Source organism: Stigmatopora argus, chromosome 2 (assembly GCF_051989625.1).
Source record: "Stigmatopora argus isolate UIUO_Sarg chromosome 2, RoL_Sarg_1.0, whole genome shotgun sequence".
In the NCBI taxonomy this organism is placed as follows: Eukaryota; Metazoa; Chordata; class Actinopteri; order Syngnathiformes; family Syngnathidae; genus Stigmatopora; species Stigmatopora argus.
The window spans coordinates 2,369,447-2,390,947 of NC_135388.1; the positions used below are offsets into that span (position 1 = coordinate 2,369,447).

The 21,501-nt window shown below is 40.7% G+C and overlaps 2 long non-coding RNA genes across 2 annotated transcripts in view; both read right to left on the bottom strand.

Moving 5' to 3' along the window:
• LOC144065902 (uncharacterized) overlaps positions 1-4,339 on the bottom strand; it is a 60,880-nt gene extending 56,541 nt beyond the window's left edge. Inside the window, exon 1 of the long non-coding RNA XR_013297348.1 lies at positions 4,224-4,339. This is a non-coding gene — a long non-coding RNA (uncharacterized LOC144065902). The remainder of the gene's footprint in view (positions 1-4,223) is intronic.
• Positions 4,340-20,135: 15,796 nt separating this feature from the next.
• LOC144064635 (uncharacterized) overlaps positions 20,136-21,501 on the bottom strand; it is an 87,462-nt gene continuing 86,096 nt past the window's right edge. The window contains exon 6 of the long non-coding RNA XR_013296847.1: positions 20,136-20,329. This is a non-coding gene — a long non-coding RNA (uncharacterized LOC144064635). The remainder of the gene's footprint in view (positions 20,330-21,501) is intronic.

Below are 21,501 nucleotides of genomic sequence, written 5' to 3' on the forward strand. Positions count from 1 at the left end.
TGTATTAAAAAAAAGTATCATCCCATAGAAGGTATAAAACAACACACGATCATGAACTGCATTCAAAATATGGTCCAATGACCAGCAGGAAAATAAAAGTCCTTGACGTTAATTTTATAGCAAATAGAGTGGTACCTCGACATACGAGCAATTTGAGATACCAGTAAAATTTTGAGCAAATATTTATCTTGAGATACGAGACACATTTTGATATACAAGCATACAGCGGACGCAGGAGGCTGCTCATAGGAACATTATGGCCACTGTCTTTCCTGTCGCAACTCCCTCGTGTAATGTCTCTACGAGCACTGGGCGGAGCCTTGCATTTTTTCACTGTTTTTTTTCCCCGTTAATCAGTGTGAATGGCGGAGCGGTCGCTAATACGAGAGGAGTATATACTACTTGTTGGCAAGTGGTCGTGCATTATCCTATTGTGAGGACATTTGTGTGCATCATTTTACGAATATTTTGAAGGGAATGCTAAAGCAAACAACCCTCGATAGGTTGCATCTGAAAGTTAGGGTGGAGGCGGGGCAAATAGAGTCAAAACGGGAGAAGAAAGGTATCAAAATGTCAAACAAAATTAGAATTAAGTTTAGTGTAAGGTAAGATTAAAGTTATTTTTGAGTGTGTCTGCATCATAATCCAAGTTCATTTAAATTTGTTTATGTTATGTTACCAGCGCGTTGCCATGCAAAAAGTCTCTCTCTCTCTCTTCCATGAAATCCGTCTAATTTTAGTACTATTAAACCGTGACCGGATATTTGGTCGACGGATGTTTGGTCGACGCACACTTGGCCCCCGGATGTTTCGTCGAACGGACGTTTGGTCGCTGGATTCGCTCGCTCTCAAAATTATAATCACGAGAGAGAGAGTTTACTGTTGAAAGCAATCAACCAGGTAATCTCTCGCTCTCAAAATTATAATCATGAGAGAGAGAGAGAGAGAGAGAGAGAGAGAGAGAGAGAGAGAGAGAGAACTGTCCTTCGACCAAACGTCCGTTCGACGAAACATCCGGGGACCAAGTGTCCGTCGACCAAACGTCTGTCGACCAAATGTCCGGGTACCCTATTCAACCACTAGTTATTTAGTTAATAGATGGCGAATTAGAACACATAAAAATGTTTTTCCAATCCAATATCTCGTTTTTGTTGTTTGTTTCAGAGGGTTGCAACAAATTAGTTTGTTTTTAGTTCATTTTTATGGGAAACGTTCATTTGAGTTACGAGATAATTGACATATGAGCTCAGTCCTGGAACGCATTAAGCTCATATCTCGAGGTACCACTGTATTAGAGATCAATCGAATTGTGTTTTTTAGGACCGATACCGATTATTAGTAGTTAGAGGCGGCTGATAACTTTATTAAATAAAAAAAATAATATATGTGTTGATATACCAAAGAGCCAACAGGTGTCAAGCCAAGTCGAACTGCCAATTCATTGCTTTGTCAACGCCGTAAGCATTAAACTACTGTTCGCGGAGGCTAAGTTGCGGATTCCACTGGCGAAAGCATAGCCGAATCTTCAAGCGCCCTCTCTTCTCTCCTTCTTGCACTGCTCGTGGTGCCAAATCTATTTCTGACAGCCTGCCAGCACAGTTCATGTCATTCACAATCACTCTGCGCGCCACGAGCTGAGAAAACAGCGAGAGCAGAAGAGCTGCAATTTCACGGAGTTTATAGAGGATTTAAAAGCGGCAAACTGGACTTTCGGCTTTTTCTGCTCCTTACTCTACGAGAATGTCAGGTCTTATAAAGCAACATGAAGTTGCTAGGTGTTTCATAAGTAGTCTGGAAAGTCTTAAGATGGCGCTTCTGAAAAAAGGGAAAGACTTTGAGCCGTAATTTTAGGCTAAAAGTTGAAATAGTGGTCGCAAACGGTCCACACTCGAAATAAAAACCGCATCGTGATTTCCGCCAACTCGGCAGATCCGTCACTTTCGATGCAAGAAATATAAATCACCAAGTTACCAAAAGGGCGTGGCCTCGGAGCGAGAGTTGCCTTAACACGGTGAGATTTTGCCAGCTGAACAAAAAAAATCGAGGCCTTATTCAGAATGTTCAAACATTTCCAAATGCCAACAATAAGTCATAAAACCCTGAACTACTATGTGGAAAAGGACAAGGGGGAAAATTGTGAGCAATACATCATTGCCAAACGTCAGGAATGAGCCTTTTGCTTTTTGTCCGTGAAGCATGGCGTCGTTTTGATAGCAAACTGCTGCGTTGGCTCATGTTATTTAATGGATGACTCAATGTCCTAGTTTCCCGGTCTTGTGATGATTAACAGGGACATTGTCTCGGTCGACGACAACAACAACTACACAATGCCTGTGTTGTGATCCCACAGGACATTTGTCTGAATTAATGTGTTTGACTCACACTGTGTGCCTGACCCTCAGAGGAACAAGCAGGTTTTTTTTACTTGTACTAATGGTGACTTTGTAGGACTCGGTGACAATTCTTTCAGGTCTATTTATCATGTGACAAGAACAAATACCAGGAGAACCTCGGGCAATAGTAGTAATAATATGCGTTATTTGTTAAAAGCAAAATAATAGTAATCCTGGGACAATAAAAAATATCTAGATGCTACCTTAGTTTACAAAATCTTCCATCACAAAGCTCCTCCTCCACTGCAATATTTTGTAAAAAAAAAAATCCAGTAGGTCAACAATGGCTGGTTCTAGAGGTGACTGTGTAGTTCCTTTCAAAAAGTCTGTCCGTTGATACAATTAGCATATACAAACTAGCGTCTCTGAACCTCTTGGCCAATCATCTTGAATCCTGGCTGTTAGACAAACAAAATCTTCCATCACAAAGCTCCTCCTCCACTGCAATATTTTGTAAAAAAAAAAATCCAATAGGTCAACAAGGGCTGGTTCTAGAGGTGACTGTGTAGTTCCTTTCAAAAAGTTTGTCCGGCGATACAATTAGCATCCGCGAACCAGCGTCTCTGAACCTCTTGGCCAATCATCTTAAATCCTGGCTGTTAGACAAACAAAATCTTCCATCACAAAGCTCCTCCTCCACTGCAATATTTTGTAAAAAAAAATCCAATAGGTCAACAAGGGCTGGTTCTAGAGGTGACTGTGTAGTTCCTTTCAAAAAGTATGTCAGTCGATACAATTAGCATACGCGAACTAGCGTCTCTGAACCTCTTGGCCAATCATCTCAAAGCCTGGCCGTTAGACGAACAAAATTTTGTAAAACTATGCTACTTGTGTGTGTCATTGTTTACCTTCGACCTGCGCAAGGGACTAAAAATGGAAATTAGCCCTCGGCTACAACCCTACATATTTACATATATCTGTTCATTAACATGGATATGATTATGTCCATTTATATGTGCTGCCCCTTATTAAATAAATGATCTAAAGCTACGTTTAAAACCAAATTTGAATCAAGCAATTTTTGTGACGAAATTACGTAAAAACGTAATTGAAATTGCAACGGCTTCGTGTCAGGTGACCCCAATGGTGTCTTTGATTCGCTGTACTTTGGAAAAATTCACTTTAAGGATGGAGAGTGGACACTGAGTCAGATCAGTGCGACAACACACGTGGTTTTCCAGTGGGAGAAAAATGAGGCAAAAACTATTAATGCCATCTGCCAAGTGAAAGTAAATATGTTCACAGCTGTTAACCTGCGAACCAAGGTAGCCAAATTTTAGCCTTGTCACTCCCAACTGGCTACTTCTTACAAAAAAATGACAATATGTGGGAAGGAATTCCGCTTCATAAGCTAGTTTTACTTAAAAAAACAAGACCTTCCATTTTCTAGATCACGCAGTAACAGATCCAAGGCCCAATATGGTCTGGACCAAACATAAATTGTCATTGGTGGGCACCTTTTGGACTGGTTCGAATACAAACCAGCAAATTCTGGTGAGGACTAAACAGCCCAGTCAGGGTTCGTCAGGTTTCATGTTGCAACAAAATCTCTTCATTCGTATACCCACAAAATAGACCCACACCGGAAAATAATTTTGAAAAGGACAATTTTCTCCATTGAATTTCACATTAGGCAAATTTGGATTGCAATCCAGGAGTTCTAATTTGCCACCACATGCAGAGGAATTTCGAGAGGTCTTTTCTATCCCGCCAGCAACTTCCTGTCTAGCATTCAGCTCGCCTCGGAGTTCGATCTTATAAGAAAAAGGCACGAGGGTGCACAGGAAGCAGGAACCTGACATACCGCCCACACCTCACCTCAAAACTCACCTCATCCGGCGAATGGCTGACATTTCCTCAAGGTTGCTCACTGTTCGTTCTCATACTTGGGGAATCGCCGTCGACGCGTCACACAACGGTGATTTGCGGTCCAGTCGGTGGCCTGTAACGCAATTTAAATCTATTAGGTTTGAACCGGCGGAGACCGGGCCGACGACCTTCACTGGACGTTTCTCTCGAGGCTTCTTTTCAAAACAAGTCGCCTTGACTTTGCGCTCTTTTGATTAGTAGCAGCTTTTTTCCTTGAATGCGAATGTGAGCGTTCAAGGTTATTGTCCCCTCTGGACTAAAGCCACATTTAAGTCATTACTCGGACCAGAATGTCATAAAGAAATAAATCTTAGCTATTCACAAAGTATAGAGGTCCAGTCCATAGGCTTTTTTTGTTTTGTTTTACCAGCATACGGTATTAGAGAACCAGTTTGTGTTGTATTCGCCCAAAATACTCACACTTGTAGGGGTTATTGCTCTCTATAGATGTGAGGTGCAAATGGGTCTAAACAGAGACAAATATAACTTATTGAATAGATTTTTTTTATTGTCATAATAAAAAAGTATAATGAGATTGTGGACTTCCTATGTGTGGCTCCAGTTTTTTACCTAGGTCTACAATGTCTTGTGTGTCTTGTGTCTGTCTTGCTACTGCAACCAAAAATGTCCCGAATACGGGATGAAATAAAGTTCTAACCTAACCTATAATCTAACTTAAAGCTTCACCCCAGAGTGCACAAAAACAACAACAAACAGACAAATAAATAATGACCTAATAAAGAAAAAAAATAAGTTGTCAAAACTTAAATAAAGGCGGCCGGTGGCAGAGTGATTAGCACGTCTGGGTTCCTGGGTTCAAATCTAGGTCGGTCCACCTGTGTGGAGTTTGCATGTTCGCCCCAGGCCTTGGTGGGTTTTCTCTAGGTACGCCAAAAACCTGCATGGGAGGCTGGTTAAACACTAAATTGCCCATTGCCATTATTGGTTGTCCTTGTGCCCTGCAATCGGGTGGCCACCATCAGGGTGACCCCCACCTCTGGCCCGGAGTCAACTGGGATAGGCTCCATCACCCCCCACAACCGTAGTGAGGATAAAGCGCTTCAGAAAATAAATGAATGAAACAAAAAAATAAGTCAACATAAATAAGTAGTAGTCAACATGAATAAGTAGTAGTCAACATAGATAAGTCGTCAACATGAATGAGTGCTCACATAAATAAGTCGGTACAAAAAGTGACTAAAGTGGTTAGATGTAAGTCTTGATTAGGTCCTCCTAGGTGCAGAATTCGATTGAGTATGGTAACGGCTCTTGGAAAGAAACTGTCCTTGTGTCTGTTTGTCTTGGCTGTTATGGTCCTGTAGCATCTGCCAAAGGGCTGGGATTTGTAGATGCTGGACAGGGTGCAGAGGGGGCAGTTGATGAACAAAGGCTTGATCTCATGGGATTCAGTGAGGACAAAATTGGCTGACAAAGTGACCTATCTTCAGTTGGAGATGTGCTCAAAGTCCCAAAACTGATATTAATTTTAAGGGGAAGGGAATGGTGATGCAGTAATTCCATGCATTTCCACTGGGAACCATTTGCTGTTTGCTAGTTTTCAGGCAAAGTGAGGCTTAATTCCTTTAGCTTCTTCCTATCACTCGCCATCGGTGCTATAATTGTATTTATTGATTGCAGCTTTTTAGATGTCTGCTGTAAACGGATTCGCTTTACCTGTGCACATTTTTCAATATTAAAAGCTTTTGGGTTTTAAGTTTCCCAGGTTTTCGCATGTGATAGCCTCCCGTCCAAGTCTCCGAACAAGCCGTCTCCAATTGAAGTGATGCGTTATTGATTTTTCTTTTCTGAATAAACCTCACACAAAAGGAGGCCGAGATGTTAATTTGGGCGGCAAGCACAAAGGTTGCGAGCGAGGGTGATGTAATCACATTTTTGCAAAGCAGTGTTGCTGCTAAGTTAAGGTCGAAATCCTTCTTTGAAACATTAACCCCGGATTTAAAACTTAACCCTCTTTTGAAACCCTACTTTTAAGTCTGTACCAAATCATAACACTGTTTTGAAATTTTAAAAAGAAGAACATTAATATAAATCCACCAACATATCTTCAAAGGTTAACCTGAAATGGAGGCTACTCTGAAACCAGCACCTTTTGTTTTTAAACCTTAGCCTTGTCTCAAAACCCTTTTTTGAAAGAACACTTTTTTTTTCAAGCTTGGAAATCTGTCTTCAAGCCCTTCTCTAAATCTTCGATCCTTTTACGGAACCCTGGCGACTATTAAACTTACATTTAGAAACACTTGTTTAAACCCAACCCTCCATTGAAAACCTACTGTATTTTCTCGCATTGTTTCACAATTTCCTAACAACTAAAACTTCCTGTCACTTTTGGAAGAATAAAAATCCTTTGGAATCCAAAACTGACAATTGATAAAACCTTCTTGTTTGACATGTTCCTGCCTCACTACGAGGGAGTCATTGCCACAACCCATTAAGTTCTGGTCTGGTCTGTCCAAGCATAAACTTGCGTGTTGGTGGGCATACGGGTGGTTGCCGATGCTGCCGATTGTTGGCACGGCCTATTGTGCGGAGACCTCGACGCCATCTGTGCCAGCTTGCTCGCGGCCTCTTTTGTTCACCGGACCTGATGAAGAGCAGATGTTTTCCCAGTCTGCAGCAGGACCTCTTCTTCATCTTCAACTTCTTCTTCTTCTTACCTACCGACCATCTCCCTTTTTCACAAACAAATCTATGCATGTGCAAAGAATTGATCTAATCACAAACAATAACACAAAATTGTCGGTAAATATCGAATCATGCGGTGGTTAGCATGTCCGTCTCAGAGTTCCAAGATGGAGGGTTCAATGCCAAGTGCGTTCCAGACTTGGTGTTTGGGGTTACCATGTTCTTGGCCTGTGTGGGTTTTTTTCTAAGGTGCTCTGTTTTCCTCCCACAGCTAAAAAAATGCTTGCTAGCCTGGTTGAACAACAAATTGGACTTAGGTATGCATGCCTGTCAACTTTTACGTATTTTATTAAAAATAGTAGTTTTTTAAATTGTGTACATTGTATAACAACTTTTGTACGAGATTTTTTTAAAGTAGGTTTTTTGGAGCCTATCCCAGCTGACTTCTAGCGAGAGGCGGGGAACACCCGGAATTGGTAGCCAGCCAATCACAGGGCACAAGGAGACAAACAACCATTCATGCTAACACTCATACCTAAGGGCAATTTAGAGTGTCCAATCAGCCTACCATGGATGTCTTTGGAATGTGGGAGGAAACCGGAGTACCCGGAGAAAACCCACGCAGGCCTGGGGAGAACATGCAAACTCCATACAGGTGCACCGACCTGGATTTGAACCCAGGTCCCCCACTGTGAGCCCAACGCGCTAACCGCTGTCCAGTTTTCTTCAGGACAATTAGGTAGTCGTCTTTGCTTCTTTTGTTATGCTAGTATTACAGGCAGTCCTTGACATGATAGAAGGATGGACTTGATTTGTTGATCTCTGTGAAATCCAAACGATCAAAGGCTGAGGAACGACAGGCTGACCTCAACGAGTGGATGAAGTATGCTTGGAGATCGCTGTTCTGTAATGAAAAATCAAGGTTTTCTGCTTTCCCCACTTGAGTGCAGCTGCACTGCCTTTGAAAACGGAGTTCAATGATAGTCAAAAGAGCACAACCCTCTACTTAGAGGTGAATAACTCATTTGTATCAGTGCTTTCATAGCTATATAACTATTGAAAATGACTTGGAATTTCAAGGTAGCAGTCAAGTCCACCAGGTACAACATGATGGGTCACAGGGACTTTTTTTTTATTAACTGTTGAGCCATGGAGACTCTGTACCCACATTCCACTTCTATTTATAGTACCGTAGTTTCTCGCATATTGACCTCCACCGCGTATAAGCTGTACCATTAAAATTGCCCTAAAACTGTTGAATTTTACAATTTCTCTCGTATAAGCCGCACCTTTAAAATTGCCCTAAAATTGTTAAATTTTATGGTTTCTCTCGTATAAGCCATACCCTTAAAACTGCCTTAAAATTGTTGAATTTTACGATTTCTCTCGTATAAGCCGTTCCCTTAAAATTGCCCCAAAATTGTTGAATTTTAGGATTTCTCTCGTATAAGCCGCACCCTTAAAATTGCCCTAAGATTGTTGAATTTTACGATTTCTCTTATATAAGCTGTACCCTTAAAATTGCCCTAAAATTGTTGAATTTTACGATTTCTCTCATATAAGCCGTTCCCTTAAAATTGCCCCAACATTGTTGAATTTTTTTATTAGACTAATTCACCCAAATGAGGCAAAGCTCAGTCTCCAAATATTATTTTTTCAATTAAAAAAGGCCTTAAGTTACGATGTCGTCAAGAAAAAAAATCAGTCGTTTTATCGGAAAATGGTTCATATATAGGTTGTAACACACTGAGAATGTTTCATCCATCAGTTTTCAGCTCTTCAGTCTTGTTCTTTTCACTTTTCAAGGGGCTCTTTAGTCTGCACACAAACATTTCCCTCATGCATTCTTATTTTTGTTGTGCATTTATTATATACTAAAGCAATCAATTTGCCTGAGTGTGATTTGTGAGTAGCGTTTTAGCAAAAAATATTACTTCTCTTTATAAGTTGGATCATTTCGAAGTTTGGGGTAATGAAAATGCGGGTACGAGCGCCTCATCGCCGCTTGCAGCTTTAATTATTATTAGAGCATTGACGGTGTTTACGCTGATGATAATGGTGCCATAGAAGAGCATCTGGACTGTCTTTTTTGATGAGTTGCTGACATTTACAGAATCGAGTGTCAGTGAAGGCAACATCTGTGTCACATTGGCCAAATATCTTATTATGGAAAGTTGATGGAGTCCAACTGCGTGATTCACTGTTTGAATTTATGACTTCAGTGCAACTTTGAAGGGCTTTTTAATAGGACATTTTAGTTAAAATAGGAGTTTTATGATTGTGTTTTGCAAGCATTCAAGAAAGTAATTGATTATTATGAACGTACTGCATTGGCGGTCTATTATATTTATGAAATGCATGTGTATTTTCGTACGTAATGCATGATTGATATTGTTTTTAGATAAAGTACCACTGTGTAGTTTGCTCGTTAACCTAAGAGGACATTTTCTTTATTGTGCCAGATCATTTGGTGTAATTTCATGATCATTTATCACAATTATTCGGATGTAGTTCGCAATTAGATGTTAATGCGCATTTTCTGTACCGTTTGTGAAGTCACTCTGGACAAAACGTGTCCAAAAACGAACAAGAGATTTTCGATATGACTTCAAAATGTCCTCCATTTTTAAATCTACTCATTTAGAGAGAATTTGGACTTGCAAAGGTGATTGACGAACCATGTTGACGGTGAACTTTTTAGTAAACTTGTTTTGTTATGGATGAAACAGTAGGTCCATTTGAATTTTAATCAAAGGTCACCCTTAACGGTTTTTGTGTGGTCAAGGGAGTTCTTATCAATGATCAATGACTCAGTGGGCAGGGACAAGAAGCCAGAACTTACATTAGAAATAAATGCCAGAGAGCTGGAAGAATGTCCAATATTTATGAAGCTATAAAATGTTGCTGATTAATGTGGATATGAAATTTACAGAAGCTAACTTTACAACAATAAAAAACATGTTGGAATTAAGCAATACCAATAAAAACTACTAAAGCGACAGAACTGAGGAGACGAGAGTTACGTCATACTCACCGTTGCCACCAGAGGGAAGTGCTTCAATTCCAGATCAATAACACTAAAGCAGTTTCAAAACAAACCATCACAAAACCACTAGAATTAGATGATTGATCCAATCAGTCAAATTACGAATTACAAGCTTCTCACTGAATTACCGTATTTTCTCGCATATAAGCCGCATTTGTAACAAAAAAATGATGACTGAATCAAGGGTACGGCTTATATGCGCAGAAATTAAACTTGAAATGGACAAAACTGCAAGACGAAATACCATAACGCAAGACACACCCGACGATACGATCTTTCATTTGTAAAGAGAGACACGAAAAACAGCTACAACGCTAAACAAAATGTATTTTGATGTCTATGAATGAAATTCTAGAAGAAAAAAAAAACGTATCTTGCATAAAACGTGAAATAAACTCACTTGTGCCTGCCATTGCTCTCTCAGGGTGCCCTCATCTTACCTAGGTAAGACAAACTGTACCGCTACGGACATACTTCCTGGTTGTACTGCTCACCTGAGTTCCTTTTTTAATTTGTCTACATGCAGGCAACACCCTTTCCTGATGTGAAATCCTGCAAACGATTCTTTCGGTTCATACAGAATCTCAGAAATGCCACGTGGGATGATTTTTCTCAAGATTTTCCCTTCAAAGTAACACATTTGTACTCCCTATTAAAACCATGAATACAGAAGTGAAAATTGTAAATCAGAGGGCGTCTTATACGCGAGAAATCGTAAAATTCAACGATTTTAAGGGTGCGGCTTATACGCGGGGTGGCTAATATGCGAAAAAATACGGTACTCGATATAATCGATTAATCGTTGCAACTCTAGTCCATGTGCCAAAATTCCTTATGAGGCGAAATACTGTGTTTTTTTTATAGAACGTGAGAGGCACTGCGAGTCGTTAAATTCAACGAACGATTTTGGAGGGGTGCAATATTGCCCTTTTGAGCTGCTGTCAATGCTATTCTCCTTATCCACATGAGGTATGTGAGTGAGGAGAATGCACCGACATCCCGCATTCGATGCCAAAAAGGGCAGCAGCACATTTAAAAGCCATACCTCTGCCCAATGACCTTTACCACGCGGGAGAGGTCGGATGATTCCCCGTGGAGACCCTCAGGAAAACAGAAAACAGGAATGAAGATTCGAAACATTTGATTGGAAGGTGGCATGGCGAAAAAGTATTGTTTTTGTTAACGTCATGGCGCTTGCCCAACAACAGGAAATAATGTATGTTTTGCTAACCGCTAGGAATATTAAAGATACAGGTAGTGTAATAACAGAATAGCAAAAGGGAAATTTGGGACAACTGTCAAAGCAGAAGAAGGAGCCGGAGATGATTGGAGGCTCAAGAAACGACAAATCTTGAGTGTGGTTTTATGGATTGGAATGAAAATACTCCGTGTTTGGGATTCCTGGGCCGAGACAGCCGATTTATCATTTGGCGCGAGACGCCGGGGTGGTCGTTTAAGAGGAAGATCTGATTTAGAGATGCTTTTGTTGCATTTGCCTTCTTTTGGCAATTTGAGTGGGAAAACAGCGTGATTTGAAAAACAGGCAGCAAGTGGATGCAAATGGCACCGCAGGAAACACACTCACTTCTTCTTGCCGTTTGAACCATTTTGGCTCGGACGCTTATTCGCATCAGGTACTTCAACAGAAATAGTCATTGGGATTAAAACACTCAGTTAAACTTGAAATATGTCGTAACATTTTAGCGTTACTTCTTTTTCAAACCGTCGTTGCTCCATTTTTGCGCGCTTAGCTTAATCAGACGCTACCAAAACATTGCAATTCAAATTACCGAAAAGTGGAAACGAAAATAAGACAGTGGCGGGCCGTCAGGGCCTTCAAGACCTTCTCTGCTGACCTAAGAAATATCTGAATCATATTTTATATTTAGTCCATCAATACTTATGAAATAATTCCAAATTGTCTGTTTGCTTCCTTTCATTGCTTTTCCCCCTGGTTGCACTGCTTCCAGATGTGTGTTTTCATACTGAAGCATTTCACCAATCACATTTCAGCCATTATTTGTTGCCAGGGTCAGAAATCTGCCTCAAAGCCTTCACAATCAGTTCTGCGGGCTCTGCTGCATTAAACAAGCGTCGATAAGACTGTTGCTTTAACCAATCAGATTTCAAGTTGGCAACACCACAATGTATTGTCGCAAGCGTAGGGATACGTCATTGCCTTGTCGCAGGCGTAGGGATATGTCATCGCTTTCACCAACCATGATTAGCTACCAACCTGTATCTGGAGCTAGTTGTGTTGATTTAAAGCCATTTTCAAGACAGACTATGCCAGAAATACGACAGGACAGGCTCGACTTTCATCATTAGCTTCGATGGCGATAGAAAACAAGGAAGAAAGAAAGGAGGATGGATATTGTGTACAGTTAAAAAGGATTTTTGGTGAGTATAATATGGCTATATTCCTAAATAATATTTCAATTGTGGGCCCGGTTCTGATATCTGAAAAGCTCCAGTGTTTGTATTTAAGATCCAGTGTTTGTATTTAATCACTAAATGCAGCTAGGAAGTGGATTTTACCCCATTTTACTGCAATTTTTGCCGTTTCGCCATTGACGTCCATCACTGTCTTTTCCCGGGGAAATCACCCCCCTGGCCCGGTTGCAATGTCTCAAAAGCTCCAGTATTTGTATTTAATCATGAAATGCTGCTAGGAAGTGGATTTTACCCCATTTTTGTGCATTGATTTATTGATTATTTTTTATGTGTCGCAGCTGTAGCTGCAGTCGAGGTTTTATAGCCATGAAATAGTTTTTGAGGGTTGGATTGATTCGTTGAAGGCGCTATGAGAAAATGCATGGTCCGCCACTGTAATAATATAGCGACCGAATCCATTGAATTTCCTTCTCCCGCTTCTTATTAAAAAGGTCATGAATATGTAGTTAGGTCTAAAAACAAACCCCATGGCAGTAGCAAAAAAATATCTCCCATTTAAATTTTGAGACACCCGCTGTAAACAATCGTACTTTTATGACCACGTGGTGTCTCTCGCTTGCAACTGGTTGGAGCAATTTTCCCGATGTAATCTCTCAACTTCTTGGCAAACGGAATACATCAAGAAGACAACTCTGTAAAGCAAAGCAGTCGTTCCTTCGTAGCAAGTGTCGAGAAAGCCAACACGGCTCTCCAATTAACTCTACAGCTGCATGTGGAATAACACTGTTTGTCTGACTTTCTCCCCTGGTGCGCTACATTTATATTTCATGATGTCTTTGGCAATGTTAAGTGCTGAAACATCTCTGGAATCAGAGAGGGAGGCCTTTAAAGCGTTGGACATTTTTAGCCCGTTTTGCTGTGAGGGTAGACAGCACATCTGTGCCGATAAGGTTCATGCATTAGCTGTCTGATGACGCAAAGTATTGCCGGTGGAGCACATTTTGACCTTTGACCTTCTTTAATCTAGCCCAATGGGGATTTACCGTGTTTTCTCACATATAAGATGTATATTTCGCTCCAATAAATGAGGACTGAATCAAGGGTACGGCTTATATGCGCATACATTAGACTTGACATGCACAAAACTGCAAGGTGACAAAGACAAAATGCCATAACGCAATGACAATTTATTTATCTTCCATTCCGCTTATCCTCACGAGAGTCACAGGGGTGCTGGAGTTTATCCCAGCGAACTACAGCGAATTGGTTGGCAGCCAATTTCTGGAGACAAACGGACAAACAACCGATCAATTTATTATTAATGTTCAACTAGCCTAACATTTGTGGTTTTGAGATGTGGGAGGACACTGGACTACCCGAAGAAAACCCACATAATGCAGGAGGAGAACATGCAAACTCCACACAAGATTGAACCTTGACCTCAAAACTGATACATTTTAGCTGGGGACAATTTATGATGTTCAACTAGCCTAGCATTCGTGGTTTTGAGATGTGGGAGGAACCTGGAGTACCCGGAGAAAACCCACGCATGCAGGGGCCGAACATTCAAACTCCACAAAGGATTGAACCTTGACCTCACAACAGATACATTTTAGCTAGGGACAATTTATGATGTTCATCTAGCCTAGCATTCGTGGTTTTGAGATGTGGGAGGAAACTGGAGTACCCGAAGAAAACCCACCCAGGCAGGAGCAGAAGATGTAAACTCCACACAGAATTGAACCTTGACCTCAGAACTGTGAGGCTAACATGCTAACCACTAATATGCCCCTTTTTGTGTGACTAAATACACAAAGTGAGTTATTGCACTTAATGTTTGTTTACCATCATTTTTGAGTCAAAATAATTTTTGTATTCCAGGTTTTGTATGAAAAAGCTCCTCAATTCACTCCTCAAAACTTTCCATTTCATTTGTGTGTGCAAAACCAAAACAACAAAGTGACTTTTCCACTCTTTTGCTTATTTAAGATTACCAGCAATTGCTTTTGTTTTCGTGTTTAGACTCACTTTTACCACCCCAAAAAACACTTTGCACAGACCTGAGAATATTGGCGACACCTCGAAAACGCATTATCTGAGACAAAACTAGAATACATTAAAAAAAAAAAAAAAGTCTAGCAACTCCCGCTGGCAGCGTGACACCGATCCTGTCACCTAATAACATCCCGCGCCGCATACATCATCCTCAAGATTTGATTAGAGATGGGGATTTATTTATTTGTTTGGCGCTGGGGAGCCCAACTATCATTATTCCGCCTAGTAAATAATTCAATAAAAATGACAAGCGGGGCCCTGCTCTGCATTAATAATAGGCATAATAAAGGTGGTCCAGAAAGGAGCAGGTGTGCCCAGGTACAGCGACAGCATTGATGGCGACAATACACACACACACACGCGCACACACAAATGCACACATGTAATGTAAAATGCCAAACACGCCGCCGTGTCCAAATGAGTGTGTGAGACGTTAGGAAAGGTCACACTGTTGGTGGCGATTCTGCTTTAAGAGAGCGCCTCATATTTTCAGGAGGGGATTTTTACGCATCCCTATCGAAGAGAACTGTCCTCACCTTCATTAAAATAGAAGATGGGAATCCGATTTTTTATGTATTTTTAATTGGCACCTAACCTGTTGGTTGTTTTCAAAAATCACAGATTTCGTCAGCAAATAATTGTTCATTTAGATAAGACAGTAATTTTTCACAACTCTGGGTTGTTGGGTTCGAATCCAGGTTGGTCCATCTGTGTGGAGTTTGCATGTTCTGCCCTGGGCTATGTGGGTTTTCTCTGGGTATTCCGGTTTCCTACCACATTCCAAAAACATGCATGTTAGGCTGATTGGATACTCTAAATTGCCCCTAGCTGTGATTGGTTGTCCTTGTGCCCTGTGCCTGATTCAGGGTGTCCCCCACCTCTGCCCCGGAGTCAGCTCCAGCACCCCCATGATGCATATTTAATCTTACACTAAATTTGGTACCCTGTATTAACCTGTTGTCATGTATGGAAATAATATTTTATTTATTTATTTATTTTTTTCTCCTTGACTAAACTGATTTTAGTTAAGCAAATTTGTTCATGTAAATTACTTCCTGATATCAAATAATTTGAGAAATGCTTGTACATATGCATTTTTTTAATCTTGAATTTCATTCATATACATCAAAATTAATTTTGTTTAGCGTTTTATCTGTTTATCTTTTCTCTAATTTGAAATAAATGACCGTATCGGCTGCATTTTTTTACATTGTCACCTTGCAGTTTCGTGCATGTCAAGTCGAATTTTTGCGCATATAAGCCGTACCCTCGATTCAATCATCATTTTTCTGAGCGACAAATACGGCTTATATGCGAGAAAAAACTATACTCGAAAAATGTCTGAATGCAGATTGCCTCTCATTTACTTTAAACAAATTCATTCCGTGACGAATCAAAAGGTTAAATTTGCGGGTTACAATTTGTCGGCTTGGAATAAATACAGAATCATTTCATTTAAAATTGCTCATCCTGCGAGGGTTTGTTTCATAAGATAAAAAAAATAAAAAATCATCATTGCCATAAACTTTAGCACTAATAATACCAATATATTTAAAAAATGTCCGTGTCCTATTAAATATTAAGCTCTCGGCAAGGCCCCCCTCTTCTTGACATTAAGGCTAGCCGTAAATTAATCCCTGTTGCCTTTGAGGTGCTAATAAGAGCGCGGAGGAGGTGAAAAAGTCGACGGACAATTAGCTTCACTTGACACCGGATGGACAATCTCGCCGCATGTGCGCTAGCTAATGTATGGTGACGCAGAGTTAAATTAGAGTTGCCTATTATCCCGCCATTTTGTGGGCGCCACAAAGAGTGGGAAAGTTGAGGGCCATTAGCGGGGGAAAAAATAGGATTCAAAAGAGCACACACACCGCTAACACACATCCGCAAAAATGACCTCAGGTGAAAATGAGATAACTTCTTTTTATGGCTTCTACAATGAGGCATTATCAGCAAGAAAGGGCAGTTGCCGGGAAAGGGATGGGGGGTGCGTAATGGCGAGGGAAGGGGCTTCATTGATGGATCAATCCGAAAGCGCCGGGCTTGGAAGTGACGGGGCCCCCGAGAGGAGTTTGCGCCAAGAGGCCTGCTGGAGATAAGGGGCTAGTTATTCGCTAAACTTGAATAATCCCATGACGCTAACGCTAACGCTAACCCCCTCCGAGGATTCGAAAGATTTCGGAGTGTCGGTTTGAGCTGTCAAAAACAGGAAATGGCGAGGTTGTGTTTATTTTGGATGTTTGTTGGGTAATGTCTTACTTTGGATGATGTATTTTTTGGTGTATATGGTGCTAACCTTATCCTCATAAGGGTCGCGGGGGTGCTGGAGTCTATCACAAGCTGATTTCAGGGCAGAAGGAGTAAAGGACAACCAATTATAGCTAGGGGCAATTAAGAGTGTTCAACCAGCTAGCGTAACATGTTTTTTTGGCATGTGGGAGGAAACCGGAGTACCCAGAGAAAACCCACGCAAACCTGGGGAGAACATGCAAACTACACAAATTGGAGTTGTACGCTAATATAGTTGTAAAGGTATGACAAGGAATTGTTATGTTCATAAATGTGAAACTACATATAAAAATACAATATGAAGCTATGTTTATTTTTGTTATTTTAACTACTGTAATGACACAGCACAGTGGATGATTGGTTAGCGAGTTGGCTTCTCCGACCTCGGACCTTGTTTTCCCTGTGCCTGAATGGGTTTTCTCCGGGTACGCTGGTGTCCTTCCACATCTCAAAAAGATGCATGCTAGGCTAACTTTACGCTCACCATATTTTCTCACATATTATCCGCCTCCACGTATAAGCCGTACCCTTAAAATGGCCTTAACATCGTTGAATTTTACAATTTCTCTCGTATAAGCCGCCCCCTGATTCGCAATTTTCACCTCTATATTCATGGTTTTAAAAGGGAGTACAAATGTGTTACTTTGAAGGAAGAATCTTAAGAAAAATCATCGCACGTGGTATTTCTAAGATACTGTATAAATCGATTGCTAGATTGCAGATTAAAGTTATAAAGTTTTATCTGTTTATCTTTTCTCTATTTTGAAATAAATGACCGTATAGGCATTCACTTGCGTCATGACGTCACGGCGGACGCAACAGCGCCACTTTGTCGTGACGTCATTTTGCCACGGCGCCGAATCGGCTGCATTGTCTTGTGTTATGGCGTTTTGTCTTTGCCACCTTGCAGTTTCGTGCATGTCAGGTCTAATTTGTGCGTATATAAGCCGCACCCTCGATTCAGTCATCATTTTTTAGAGAAACCTATGGCGTATATGCAAGAAAATATGGTAAATTATCTCTACATATGAGTAAGAGATCAACTGCCTTTTTAGCTACTTAAACTACCTACCTACTACTTCTCCGTATACACACAATCTAAAGATCTTCCCTCAGTTTTATGCTTCAGTTGTTGCCATGAAAAGAAGTTTTACTATTTGATTATAAGCACAACAAATCCATTTTACGCAAGTACATACGTGAAAAAAAACCTTTAAATGTTAAGTCTACATATAGAAAATAATGGCGCCGTCTCCGAGATGCCAATATGACGACTCCAATGGTCGCCGTGGGAACCGTCCGCCTCCACGTCTGTCTGCCTGCGCGTGCCGACAACGGCGAGCTTTAAGGGCGTCCAGGCGGAAAACGGTTACAAGGGCCACGCGGGTGGCCTCGGAGGCCAATGAAGAGCGCCGCGTTGATTTTCAAAAAAGTCGTTAAGATTAACGGCGCTCCGCCGTATAACTCACTCGCGTTAAACTGCCACGTGGACACATTCCGGCACTTTCATTCCGCCGCTCGCTATTTGATGAGCGTTAGTTTAGTTTTGATAGGATAGAAATTGCACTTCAGGAGTTATTTGACAAGCGATGCAGATGAATACCTTTTAACAGCGCACGCCGCGCTTTTATTCGCCTGGCATATTATACGGAATTGCTCAAGAAGAAGCGCTTAGCCAACCTTTGCCACAGGTCTGATATCCTGGGTGTTAGATCTCGAGTTCGGGGTACTCCATCTCTTCTCCACAAGTCAGATTTGATAGGCTGTGAACCTCATACTAGTCTTATACAGTGGTACCTCAAGATACGAGCTTAATTCGTTCCGGGACTGAGCTCGTATGTCGATTTACTCGTAACTCAAATGAACGTTTCCCATTGAAATGAACTAAAAACAAATTAATCTGTTCCAACCCTCTGAAAAAACACCAAAAACAGGATATTGGATTTGATTTTTTTTTTCATTTATTCTAAAGCGCCATCTATTAACAAAGTAACAAATAACTAGTGGTTTGATAGTATACTAAAATGTGTTTAATAGAACTAAAATTAGAGAGAGAGGGACTTTTTGCACAGCAACACGCTCGTAACATAACATAAACAAATTTAAATGAACTTGGATTACGATGCAGACACACTCAAAAATAAATGTAATCTAACCTTACACTAAACTTAATTCTAATTCAGTTTTACATTTTTATATCTTCTCCCGGGTTGGCTCTATTTGCCCCGCCTCCACCCTGACTGCATGGCAACGCGCTCGTAACGTAACAAATTTAAATAAAGTTGGATTACGATGCAGACACACTCAAAAATAAATTTAATCTAACCTTACACTAAACTTAATTCTAATTTTGTTTTAAATTTTGATACCTTTCTTCTCCCGGGTTGGCTCTATTGGCCCCGCCTTCAACTTGACTTTCAGATGCAACCTATCAAGGATTGTTTGCTTTTGTCTTCCCTTCAAAATATTCCCAACATGATGCACACAAATGTCATCACAATAGGATAACGCACTTGCCAACGAGAAGTAGTATAAACTCCTCTCGTATTAGCGAACACTCCACCATTCGCACTGACTAACTGGTCTTTGTCTCATTTGGATTGCCTGAACTTTTTGCTCCAATAAGAAAAACTTTAAATTGCAGAACACTTTTCGAACAAAAACATTGGAACGCAAAGCGCCATTCTGGGTGGCCATCTTGCTTTTTGGCGTACGAAGCTAACCCACAATCGGAGACTGTCAGTTAATTTTCACATCTGGAAATCTTCCAGATTCATTAACAACCGACCCAACTTGTCACGGCATAAGCGGTTTTTTAGCTAATTTCTGCATTGACATAACCTTTTTTTTATTATGGCGCCCTATCACAGGCATGGTGTTTATCCAACAATAAACCACACGAAAGAATAACCCTTTCCCAATCAAGCTTCATTTACGTGAGCTGCAGACAACCTCCAATTGACTTTGGGGAAGTGCATTCTGGGAGAAGCGGACACGCGAATTACAGTGCGCACGCTGATGCATTCGTAATGGAAGGAGCCTGAGAACTAGAAAAAAAAGTGGCAAATGGAAAAAAGAAAAAAAAAAGATCAATTCACCCCCAGCTTGGCACGGCGTGATGGATTTGACATTCATCAATGCCCTGTCAGCTAATGCATTTGGTTTTATATTACACCTGAGATTTGCTCCCCTCTCCCTCTCGCTTTTCTTTTATGGCTTTTCGACGCCAGATTAGAATGGTAGAATTGTGAATTAATGCCTGAATTAATTTTACGCTCTGCCATTGGAGGGTCGGGGATTTTTTGGGGGGTATTTTAGTATTTTAGGTTGGAGGGTTTTCGTTTTTGCTGAAGGGGGGGGACATTGCAAGGTTAAGAATCAGAGGTTGGACAGTTTTTAGATACTTGAAACATCAAGAAAACTTGTCACCTGTTCAAAGACGGTGGATAAGTGGATAGCGCGTCGGCCTCACTGCTCTGGGGTACTGGGTTCAAGTCCAGGTTGGTCATGTATGTTCTCCCCAGCGTCGGTCAACCTGCGTGGGTTTTCTCCAGGTAGTCCGGTTTCCTCCCACATTCAGGGTGTCCCCAGGCTCTGGCCCGAAGGTCATCTGGGATGGGCTCCAGCACCCCCCACGACTCTAGTGAGGATAAAATGGTTCAGAAGATGAGTTGTTTACACTTGATTACCTGTTTTGTTGATGTTGATTTTTTTTAAAAGGACAGCAATTGAGATTATTGGTTTATAAACATGCCAGACCATTTTAGATATAATATTTAGATTTTTTTAAATAAATGGATTAAAAGAACTGGATTAAAAGACCTGAATATTCAGTTTTTTAATAGATCTGAAACAATGTTTATTTTTTGCTTTTTTATTATAGATTTTTAGATTTTACAAAATGATTTTTGAACTAAAAACACATTAAAAAAGGGATTACAAATTTACAATTATTGATTTAAAAGGGGGAAATCAGGAAATTTAATATACATCTATACTCTTCATTTTAATTTGATCCTAAAAGAGAAAGTCAGCACTCATGATTTACGTTCCCGGGCCAAACAAAATGATGTGGCGGGCCAGATTTGCCCCCCGGGCCGGCACTTTGACACCTGTGGGTTAGAGTGTTCAACCAGCCCTAGCATGCATGTTTTGGGCATGTGGGAGGAAACCAGAGTACCCGCAGAAAACCCACACATGCCCTGGGAGACCAGACAAACTCCACACAGTGAAGACCGACCTGGAATCGAACCCATGATCCCAAAACCGGGAGGCCGAGGCCCTTTCCACTAGCTCACCGTACCGCCAGATTAGTTTTCTTTAGATGAAATATACAAGAAATAAAGTGAATAGTTTTTCCGAGAACAAATATCTCTGTTTCCACTGTGAAAATGATGCTATTAAAGTCCCATGAGCTAATTTGTGTTTTTCTCAAAATGTAATATACAAGGTTTAAAAAAAAAAAAAAAAATGGAAAGGAAAGTCCATTTTCCATCTTTGAGTTTTAAGGGAAGAACAAAAACAGATTGTTTGCAATCAGTTTTGCGCCTTTTTTTAACAGCTGCCTTTTGATATGTGTCACTCCTGATTGCTTTTCTCGCAGCGTGTATTCAAGGGCTACACGCCGAGCCCATCTGCGCCTCGTGTTTTCAACGCGGTCATGTCATTTCACGCGTTAAATATCTACACACAAATTAGGTGGTGACAAGTCATCTGTCTTTACTATTACTTTTTTTTAATACAGATGTTGGGGCAATGTTTAGGGTTGTCTTTAATGTTTGGAATTAGCGTTAGTGGGGGGATTTAGGATTC